We start from the raw sequence: 12,649 nt of genomic DNA, 5'->3' as shown, positions 1-12,649 counted from the left end.
GGTACACGACAGGATTACCACAGACACACTCTACAACAGTGGCTTCTCTCATATCCCATTGGCTATGTTACGCCAACAGCGCCATAAATCCACTTATTTATAATTTTATGAGTGGTAGGTTATAAACGGAAGTCGTAAATTCGAAAAAAGAAAGGTCGTTGATATGAAATTTAATTTTTTTATCTTAATTTTAGGGAAATTTCGTAAAGAATTCCGAAACACATTTACTTGTATGTGTTGGAGGGAAGGTTACAGAGGACGAAGTCGCACGCCGGTTAACGCATATTTTTGTCGTTATACAACAGCCACGAAGGGAAACGAGGGAAATTTTTGTCAAAAACAAAGATATCATTAATTGTTTAACACGTTTTCGTGCTCATAATTTGAATGGCTTGTATAAAACCATGCTCAAATTCGCCAGTAATTTGGATTTCTTTGCCTATAAATTACTAAAAATATTCTTTAAAATGATAGTTATAAATGTTTAAATTTAGATAAATTATTTTTAAATACAAAATATAAATATTTTTCTTTAATATCTAAATAGTCGTATTTAATTTTTTTTTAAATAAATAAATATTCAGTAGATATAAATATATGTAATTGTATAGATATAATTATCTAGTCCATTGGTTGTGCTCAAAAATATAGAAATATATGTATTAAATCAATGTTATTTAAATAAATATTTTAAATTTTATTTCTTATTCTCAGAAATTCTTCTGGTACAATATTTTTTTTATAATTTCCATTGGCTTAAAGTTGGTTGCATTGCTCATTCGTTACAAGGTAAGTTTCGAGTGTATTATCGCGTGTAGAGATTATAAAACTGGTAATAGAGGACCCACTTAACTCACGTCATTTCCGTGTGATGTTACTCCTTTATTTTAAAAAATCGGTTGGCGAATCGTTAAAAACACACGAAACACGAGTTTTTTTTTGTTATAATGGGCATGACTTATTTTAATTGGAAATGTATTCAAGTTTTTAGATTTATAAATATATTTTAGAACAATTCATAAACTTATTGCAAATATTTACATTATTTTAAATAAAATACTTAAAAAAAAGAAATGTACTTATTTGGATTGGTTGGAATTAGATGTAATTTTTATGCAAATATTCTAATTGGAAACGGAAGTGGATCACAATACAAATAAAATTTACATAATCCTTCCAACCAGTCCCAACTTATTATATAAAATTAACCGGAAAATAAATTATAAAAAAAGGTTTATATAAATTCTTAAAATGTCGCCATTTTGTTTCCATGTTATAATTTTTAATGACTTAAAACCTTCTTTAATTCTGGAAAAATTGAATGAGTTTATTACATATAGTATCGTAAATTATTGTGACATATTGTGTGACGTATCAGGTGAAAAATGACGTCGCACATTACATGATATTAAATTTTACTTCGTAAAATGTTCTTGAATTTTATATAATCATTAACTCGGATCAGAATATAAAAATATAGAAGGTTCGTACTTAATCATTCTCTTGATATTTAAGTAATTTATTTATTTAAATAATTTTTTTAAAAGAATTAAACTAAATGTTTATACTTTATAAACCCACAACTGGGCTTTAATTAATTGCGGTACTAAGTTTTAACGTATAAGAGATCCTTTCTCTTTACCAAATAATAGGCTTTAAGTTTAGCTTAATAGTGAGAGGCTCTAAACTGGAGCATGTTTAATTCAGGAGAAAATCCGGTACGGCCTCACTCCTTGCAGTCGCTTCATTATTATTTTAAAAAATAATTAAATTTTTTGTGTTTATATTGTAAATTCTTAATACAATAACTTGCGTGGGAATTAATTTAATTTTAATTAGAATTTTTATTACGATTTAAATAAGAATTTTAATAAAATCGAGGAATTAACACGTCACCAAATTCAAAATGTCTGACTTAAATAGAGATTTAGAAGTATTTGTTCTGGCATGACCTATCATTTGTTGGATCATTAATTTGGCATCGTCTTTCGAACACACCCAAATAATTTTCGGTTACGAGCGACTTTAAATCTAATTATTACCTGAAATTACTCGCTTTCTTCTTTTATAAACTTTCTAAGGGAATATATAAAATAATTTTATTTTATTTTTGAATTTATTAAATTAATTTAATCTTAATTTATCTCGAGCAATTAATTTTAATTAAATTATTGTAAGAATTTGAACCTCTCTATTTTTAATACTTTATATGTGATTTGTCTAATGATTATCGTTGACAATCTTCATATTAATTATCAAAATGGCGCTTGTGATAAATTAGAAATATAAAATTATTTTCTTAATTTTTAATTCGAAATAAATTAAGGTTTCGAGTAAATTTTAATCAAATTATAACTATGAATTCAATCATTTATGTGGCATTGTTGAACGCATTAAGCTTCCAACAGAAGGAACCGGGTTCGGTTTCCAGTTGGAATGCTCTCTAACGTTCTTTCAAACTGCTTTATGATAGAAATTAAGCTATAAAAGTAGAACGAGGAGATTAATTAGCTAAAAATTGCCATTTTGGTGCATTTAAATTCGAATATAAAATCCTATTTTAAAGATTTTCAAGTTACTGTACTTCAGAGATTTTACGTTTATCTCCTGTAACAGTTAATAAAAAATATATGTTATTCGCATTTGTATAGGCGAATAACATTTTTTATCGCGTGGAACGTGAGATTTATTCGCTAAAGTTTAAAGACCTTTGGAAAATCCTAGAAAATATTTAAAAATTTGGGAAGAAAAATGATTTAACATCAATTTTAACAATCACATTTTCGTGGATACGCAAATATAATCAGGTAAAGAATATGAAGATGGAAAAAAACGCGCTATTCTAGTTTATTATAATTAAAAACAATTTAGTTTATCGTCATTATATTAGAGGAAGTAAATTAATTACATTGAATAGATTATAGTATCGACACTTTTGTCAATTGCTACTCAATAAAACTGACATTCTGTTCTTGTAACTGTTTAAATGGAGTGAAAATATTGGTTAATTTGACCATTTTTCATAAAATCTCAAATTAGAAACTTGAGATAAGTCTCTCAGTTTGCATTTTATTTATGTTTAGAATTTATGATGATAAAAAATCAGTTTCATTCGATCTTTCTTGGTCTTCCAGTTTCTAACGATCAATTGATCTTCTTGTTCTCTAAAGAACTGAAATGATGCTAACGAATATATAAAGGTTCTGTTATTTTAAAATTATATTTAAAATTTAGAATATAAATTAAATAAAAGTTAATTATTATATTAAATTATCTAAAAATATTATTTTTGTATTGTATGATCTAGTTGATGCGTGAATAATTAAATATTTGAAGAAGTATTTAAGCTCCTTCAATATTTATTAATTATTACCTAATAATTAATAAATGTCGAAGAAAAGAAGTTTAAATATATTTTGAAAGTTTTATTAAGTAAAAATTTATAGATTTTTAATGATCATATTTGATCTCAACTCAATAAATTATGACAAAATCTGCCTTCATAATGACAATAAAATGACAGTAAATTGCCATATAATTACAGTAATTAAATTCTATAAATAACCCGATATGTCATATATATCGGGCTATATACGAGAGTAAGGTTTCCTGTTTTTTTTTTTTTTTTAATGTAAAGAAACTTTTATTTTCAATAATGTTCATATCATTTTAAAGCTTGAACATTTATCTATTTTTCTGCATAATCGCCATTTCGGTCGATGAATTTTTGTAGGCGCTGTGGCAATTTTTGTATGTCCATGTCATACCAGCTCGCCGCCACGGGACCCATCTTGCGCACACTTTTCGATATTGCAACTTTTCCATTAAAATCCTATGAATGATGCTTCGAGAAACCCTAAGAACCAAAATGCAGAGATCATCCAGAGTGATTCGCGAATCTTCACGCATGGTTTGCTCAATCATCGCGATTGTCTGGTCGGAAATTGACGGTCTCCCGCTTCTTTCTTCGTTGTGAATTTCAATACCTTCAGCTGCAAACTCCCTACACCACTTCAGGACTTTTTGACATCTATGCATGACTCGCCATACACTTCCGTCAATTGGTGATGAATTTCAATCGGTTTAACACGACACGGCGGCGAGCTGGTATGACATGGGCATACAAAAATTGCCACAGCGCCTACAAAAATGCATCGACCGAAATAGCTATTAGGTAGAAAAGTAGATAAATGTTCAAGCTTTAAAATGATATGAACATTATTGAAAATAAAAGTTTCTTTGCATTTTTAAAAAAATAGGAGACCTTACTTGTGGGATTATCCTCGTATTAATATTATATATCCCATATGTAATAACAATGCATGTACAGTACTGTATATGTATTAATAACTCGAATTAATAATAAAACAATCAGTAATGGATATATAAATGGGCGCAATTTTTGTCCTATTAAAAAAATTAATTTAAATTTGCATAATTATGACAAAATATAAAATAAAATCTCATAAAATGTTTGCCTGGACACAGAACTGATAGAAAAATCTCCCTATTTCAATAGATTTATGGATATAAATCTGGTGACAGCGATAAAAAATAATTTAAATACTTTGAAAAATTGCTGTTTAATATATATTTACACATAAAAAATATTACACGTGTCAAATTTTTAAAAAAAATACGTAATAAAATTGTGCGTTATACCCATTTTAAAAATGTATTTTTCCTTATAAAATAAAGTAAATTATATATTTTAATTACAATTATTTGTATTTAGAAATTATATTTGAAATTTTAATTTTAAAAAATAGAGTTTTAAACTTTTACGACATTAAAAAATAAAATCAAAAATTTCAATTTTTCATTTTGTCGATAAGACTAGAACATTTTTATTTTTTAAAAAGTCATAAAATTTTAAATGGAATTCCATCCTTAAAAATATATATTTTTTAAAGATTTACGATTAAAAAGTTCATAAATTAAATTGAGAATTTGTCTAAAGAAGAGAATTGTTTCGATTTTTATTTATAAAGAAAAAAAATCAATCGATAGAAAAAAATTATTCTCTCGCCATTCGATTCCATTAAAGAAAGCGAGAATATATGAAATTACAATTTCCTCTTTTCAATTATTTCCGCAATTTTTGGGCTGCAATTTGGAAAAATTGTAAATCTATAAATTCTCACTGTCGTCCGTCTGCTTGTCTGTCTGCGTGTCTGCTCTTCCTCAATCTCTAGAACTGAGCTAGACTGATGAAAGACTAGATATGGAAACCTTAGAGGCTGATATGTGTATGTGATTAATTGTGTGTCGAGAATGATAGAATGTGAATTTGTATAAATCAGTGAGTAATGTGTAATTGAGAATGTGAATGGGTGAGTAAGCGTCTAAGATGTAGACTAAATGAAACGAGCAAGTGGGATTATGTAGATGTAAATGACTGTAAACGAGTGAGTATAGGTAACGTATATGTATGATTAGGTGTGTGCGTGAATGAATAATTATATGTAAATCAGATAAGCATGTGTTATGAGACGAGTGTAAACGAATGAGCATGCGTGATTACGTACGAGTGTGAATGAGTGAGTGTGTGATTAGGTTTGACAGTGAGTGATTAAGTGAACGCGTATAAACGAACGGGTGAGTTTGCGTGATTAGATGTAAATGAAATAAAAGTGTGAAAGTTCATGAAGCGTATGTGTAAATGAGTGAATGAGTACGAGTAACATATCAATGTGAATGAGTGAGCGTATATGATTAGGTATAGATGAAATGAATGAGTACGCGTAATTATATGTAAATATGGGTGAGTACATACGGAGTGCAGTGCCAACGCTAGTATGTGTCTACGTGTCTATTTTAATATATATTTATTTACAGAAATGTGAGACTTAGCCCCATATTTACAATGCAAATGAATGTGAAGAATGCGTATGTTAATGCTTCATATTTAAATAAAAAGTTAATAAATTTATCGATTAAAAATAGAAAGAGCAAATGTTCATAGTTGATAAACTAGACTTTTTATAAACAAAGTCGATCAGATTTATTGGAGTCATCAGAAGAGATTTATGTGGATATTAAGACAATGAAAACGAATTCAAATCCATAAACTTCATGAAATTGAACAGAGGAACTGGAAAAGAATTCAATTCTACTTTTAATCCGATTTCATTTCAGGTATTTCCAATTTATCAGATTATTTAAATCTCCCTTTTAATTAAAATACTTAAACACAGAAAATCTTAATTAAATATCAAAACACTTCCATGTTTCTGTTAGATTACATAAGAAATATAACATTACATCGCTTACGATCGAAATTATCTTACTGTAACACCGCGCTGTGTTACCGTAAGATAACTGTCACTTATGTTATCTATAAATTGTTACATTTTCGTAATATTTAAGCATACGAGTGAAATTTTTAACTAAAATTTATAATAATGCATACATAAATCGTTAATAGTAACAATATACAGTGGAACCTTGCTTAACGAGCACCCCACACAACTAGTATTTCGCATAACGAACAGAAGAAATTGTAAAATTTTGCTTCGCTTAACGACCGATATTTCGCATAACGAGTGACGAGGAGAGGGGAAGTCCCGAATCGTGCGCACGCGGCATGTTCCATCAGTCTGTGTTTAGCACTCGTTCCGCTAGCATCTGACTGTCGCTCGTGATCACATATTTTTCCAAACTTGTGTTCACACATATTACTTATAAACATCGACAACCATAGCCCGTTATATAATAAACACGCCAAACGATATGCCAAATTCTTGGGTCATTAAATTTAATGACCGATTCCAAATTAAATTTTAGAAATGTCTGAATTAAAAATTTAACTATTTATAATTATTAAATTTAATACGAGATGGAAACATAACTGCCTACCTCTAGTCAAATTAATTAATTTCTAATATTTAATTATAGCCTTTACATAACCCAAGAATTTGGCATATCGTTTGGAGTGTTTATCAAACGTATTAGCTGTGATATATTTTTGTTTCTGCAAATCGAATTCTCATTCCAGGATGGTTCATTCTGCGCTAGAAGAAGAGATGATGATGATTCACGCTTCTTAACAGTGTATATTGTACAATTTTTTTTTTTTGAATAAACGTTGTACACAAAACATTTGAGCATTTTTTCGATGCGGAACGCATTATCGTATTTTACATTAATTTCTATGGAAAAAATTGTTTCGCATTACGAGTAAGACTCTGGAACGGATTATGCTCGTTAAGCGAGGTTCCACTGTATAGTCTTGAGTTGCCAAGAGAGTGCCTATTTGCTGGGCCTCAACAGTTTATATTGTAAAAATATCTAAAATTTCTGTATTTTTGTCGAATATACAAATCAGTGTCTGCGATTTTATATATTTAATATAAACTGCGCGAATAGATAAATTTTAATTATTAATGTTGCAGTTGTTTAATATTTACGCAATGTGGCGCGCGTGTCGCGCGGACTTAAGTCATGTCACCTAATGCAAGGTATAGCTTTTTTCGCTTTTGTTTTATTTTAATGCCTCTTATTTCTTCCTGTTATTAATAAATTGATTTAAAAAATTATAATTTCAGCTGTCATTTTTCTAAAAATTATAGTAATATGCAATAATTTATAAAGTTTTATAACATAATTAAAATTAATTACAATTAGAAAGTTACTTAAAATTAATTTTTCAACGCTATTGACTTTCGAAGCGGTAATTAAAGCATAATTTTTTTATTTTCTAAATGAAAATTATTTCTTGTCAAATTTAATATTTTTAATTAACGAGAAATGTTTAATTATTCATTAAGAAATCTTTTAATGAAGATAAAGTAAACATAACTCTAAAATTAATCGACCAAGAATTTATAATAAAGAATGATTAATTTTCAATAAATTTACTACATTTACTTTAATAAATTTCCATTAATTTATCGTCTATACTTTAAAAATCTTTCAACGGAGCTCATCTGTTTGTTTGTCCAAAATTATTGTGTTTAAATGTTGTTGTTGTTTATCCAACAAATTGCTTAATTGTTCAATTATTGACAAACATTATGTACCGTTGCAACAGTTTCGTATGTGATTAAAGTTACAAAGGAAACTTCTACAACCTTTAAGTACAACGAACTGATGTTGTACTGTACATCTCGTTTAAGTTTAACTAAGATGTAAATATATTTATTAATTAATCTAATTAGTAAACTGTATACGGTTTAAATTAATGCATAAATTAAATCGAAATGTTTTTATAACTTAATTCTCCAATTTTCATGAATGTGCTTGCTCATCTTCCTCATCATTTAATCACGTATCGAATAATCGATAAATTTACATTAAAAATGCAATTATCTTTAATTAAGCTTTATTTAATTATAATTTAGAATATGATCTAAAATAATTCAAATTCAAATTAATTGGGACCTTCTGCTCCTAATCCTTTTTATATCTAGTCTTGACTTTCATGTATATAACCCGTTCTCGACATTAAGGAAGGAAAGACAGTGGGAATTTATAGATCTACAATTTTTTCTTTCCGACTCTCCTTACAATGAACTGATGACATATATAAATATATACTAGCAGGTAGGCCCGGCGTTGCTCGGGCAAAAGTAACGATAGAGAAGATTAAGATTATTATGTTATAGTCAACCGTTTTCACAGAATGCAAGAATTGGGTTCCCCTGTTTCTGGACTAATTTGAGAATTTTTAGATGAATCTAAAAATATGTTCGATTTCCCGCAAAAACGAAAAAATCTGCATCTGCGTCTTGCACGTCGTTTTCTCTTAACACTTCCATTGTTACGTAACACTTTCATTGTTGACACTTCCATTGTTACTTCACACTTCCATTGTTACTTAACACTTCCATTGTTGATGGAAGTGTTAAGACTTAATCCTGTCCCTCTCCCCCGTGGGAAGGAATTTCGAAAAATCCCTTTTTAGTGTGCGTCCTCGTGACGTATCCTAACTGTGTACCAAATTTCAACTTTCAACTCCTTACCGTTTGGGCTCTGCACTGACTATAATTGTTATTATTATCATTATTATTATTATCAACTCGTCTCGATTATATATATAGATGGTCATCAGTTTATTGTAAGGGGAGTTCATTGACACGTGACCCCGCTATCTCGCCACCCCTTGACCTTTAACCACAAAAATTTAATAACATTTACACAGTGGAACCTCGCTTAACGAGCATAATCCGTTCCAGAGTCTTACTCGTAATGCGAAACAATTTTTTCCATAGAAATTAACGTAAAATACGATAATGCGTTCCGCATCGAAAAAATGCTCAAATGTTTTGTGTACAACGTTTATTCAAAAAAAAAAAATTGTACAATATACACTGTTAAGGAGCGTGAATCATCATCATCATTTCTTCTAGCGCGGAATGAACCATCCTGGAATGAGAATTCGATTTGCAGAAACAAAAAAAAATATCACAGCTAATATGTTTGATAAACACTCCAAACGATATGCCAAATTCTTGGGTTATGTAAAGGCTATAATTAAATATTAGAAATTAATTAATTTGACTAGAGGTAGGCAGTTATGTTTCCATCTCGTATTAAATTTAATAATTATAAATAGTTAATTTTTAATTCAGACATTTCTAAAATTTAATTTGGAATCGGTCATTAAATTTAATGACCCAAGAATTTGGCATATCGTTTGGCGTGTTTATTATATAACGGGCTATGGTTGTCGATGTTTATAAGTAATATGTGTGAACACAAGTTTGGAAAAATATGTGATCACGAGCGACAGTCAGATGCTAGCGGAACGAGTGCTAAACACAGACTGATGGAACATGCCGCGTGCGCACGATTCGGGACTTCCCCTCTCCTCGTCACTCGTTATGCGAAATATCGGTCGTTAAGCGAAGCAAAATTTTACAATTTTTTCTGTTCGTTATGCGAAATACTAGTTGTGTGGGGTGCTCGTTAAGCAAGGTTCCACTGTATATTGTTACATACCCAAATCTATTTGCAAAATTTCAGAAATTTTCGTCGAAAAATACGAAAGTTATTAAGCATCAAAGTATGTGAACAAAAGCGTGTCTCCACACACTAATAGCCATACATATAGAAAATCTTCAAGTTTTTTTACATTTCTCGACATTTCGAGATCCCCGAGTCCAAAAGATCCTGGGGTGGTCATTTTTTGTCCCATTTTTTCATATTTTCCCCTATTATATATAGCAACCGGGTAATTAAAAATTCGTTCGACACTCGAACAGCCTTCTGGTAGTTCGAGTACCGAGGTACTGTACCACTACATTTTTTAACTAACTCCTCAAAATTCCTCTTATCTTCCGCATCTATTATCCATTTTACTCATATCGCCATCATTCGTTTCTTTATAATTATTTAAGTAATCGATATAGTAAAATGTAATTAATTCCAATTAAATTTTAATAAATTGTAATTTTAAATATAATTTCTAAAGATTAGGATGCAAAAAAGTAGTAAAAATTGACATTTGTAAGAAAGATTCTTAACTGAGATTCATAGTTGAAGCTTTTATCAATGATTTAATCTTTTGAATAAAGTTCCTGCTTTATTATCAAACTTTATATCAACGAATAAATTAATGATCTTGCCTACAGTTGATTTAACTGTTTTAAAGCTTTATCAGTATCGTGATAACAAATTTAAACGGAAATTTCGTAGCGTGAAGATGCTTGCGCGCTTATCTACTATCAATATAACTATTTTAAACTTATTTATATGTTAAAAAATAACCAATCTTTAAAATTTGATAATTTAATTAAAAAAACTTAAATCAATTTTAATTAAAATATTCAATTTTTAATTGAAAAATCAAAAGGTGAGGAGATTTATAGAGTAGAGGCGCGAGACGCGACGTGGCGCGCCTACGCACTAAATCTAAAATTGTAAATTTATTATTTTTAACTTAAAAACAAAAATTATATCTGAAATTTAAAAATACAAATCTAGATATATATTTTTATTGTTGTTATTCTTTAATGATTAGAGTTTAATGTGTATAATGCTCGGTTGCGTCGCGTCGCGTCGCAACCGAGAATAGAAAATATTTTAAAGTGTAAAAATTAAATAAATTTACTCAAATTTATTAAACATCACGTACAGAAAGCTATTGTGACGTTTCTATGAACAGGGAATTAAATTTAAGGCCAAGGAAGAGTTGGAAGAAGAAAGGAAAACTATCAGAATTAATGGCATTGACAATTTCTTTTTAATTTATAAGGATAATTGCTGACAATTTTTTCCCTTATTATCCTTACCAAGAATAATTATTTATTAATTGCTATTATTATTTAGTTACTAGCTGTAAATTAATAATTAATTTTAAAAATGCCGTGCATTGTTTTGTATTATATGGAGCATGGACCTGTGTTATTGCGTAAACGAAGATGTGCATGTAACAAAAATTAATTCTGATAAAGTTTAAGTGATACGTAATATCTACTCGTCATTTCCTGTCTTTTTTAATAAGACTTTTTTATATTGGATGAATTATTTTCGTAGGAAAATCGATAAGCCAATTGCGTGTGTCTACGTATCTATCTGTAAATGTCTGTATCAATATACAGTATATATCGTCATCTGTCCTATGTATAAGCGTGCTTTAAATAAATGAATTTCATATAAGGATGACCCAAAAGTCAGTCAACCACATTTTATGTTTCGATTACAGTAGTGAATAAAAATCTCAAGTTAAATTCTGAAAACACGTTTAAAGTTAAATAAGACGACAATTTATTCTTTGCAGTGATTAACTGACCTTTGAGCCACCCTATAGATTTCATACATAGTTGAAAAATATTTAAAATTCACACGAGACGACTGGCTTCAGAAAGATTCATTATTCACGTAGATAATCCATTTATAATTAAAATGACTCAATTAATTCTTATAAGTAAAAGGTCATTCAATAAGTACTGTTCGATTTCTTGTGTCCTAGAGGATTTCGGGATAAATCCACTCCCTATTCACGTCATTGACACCAAGTAAATTACAAAAGATTATTGTCAGGCACGTGACTCTTCAACTGTCAATTTTGTATCTCGATCATTGATTTGTTCATTAATTTACTTTAATAATTTATGGTAAAATGTAAAGTTTGATCGTATATTTTTCGTATTAAAAATTCCCCTTATTGTTTTTAGTATAATCAAGTAATTTGCATAAAGGTAATCTTTAGAACATTAAAAATTCAAAAAGACAATTCTTCTTACTACAAAAAGAAAGAAAAAAGAAAAGGCAGTTGAAAGAATTTTTATAAATCGATATCTATGTTTATTATTATTTATTTTATTTTAATTTTTCCACAAAATAAAAAAACAGTATTTTAAATGTTATGACGTTACAATTTATTTAATGTTTACGTAATATCTCCAGTGTTTCAGCAGGATTTTAAAATCATAATTTCAAAATAATTGAGTGTTTTTTCCAATTCAAATGTTTCATATAATTATGTTTGTAAATATTAATAAAATATCTTTTTTAAATTTTTTTGTGGTAAATTTTCATACGAGTTGATGAATTTACTTTTAATGGAGAGTAATTACTGATGCGTAGTTATATTTTTTAACCTGTAGGTAGCGCTCACTAAGGTTTTCATGGATAAAAATACTGTACTTACAATACTAAAAAAGGGATTGTAAAAAAGTAAAATGGATTATAAAACACTAAAACA

The 12,649-nt window shown here is 28.7% G+C and overlaps 1 pseudogene; it reads left to right on the top strand.

Moving 5' to 3' along the window:
• The window catches only part of LOC136987611 (orexin/Hypocretin receptor type 1-like), a 61,703-nt pseudogene extending 61,196 nt beyond the window's left edge, over window positions 1–507 (top strand).
• Window positions 508–12,649: the final 12,142 nt, after the last annotated feature.

This window comes from Centruroides vittatus, unplaced genomic scaffold, assembly GCF_030686945.1.
Source record: "Centruroides vittatus isolate TY-2023 unplaced genomic scaffold, ASM3068694v2 scaffold_2520, whole genome shotgun sequence".
Taxonomy (NCBI): Eukaryota; Metazoa; Arthropoda; class Arachnida; order Scorpiones; family Buthidae; genus Centruroides; species Centruroides vittatus.
Note: the sequence above shows the minus strand (reverse complement) of the source record. Positions and strands in the feature narration are given on the sequence as shown.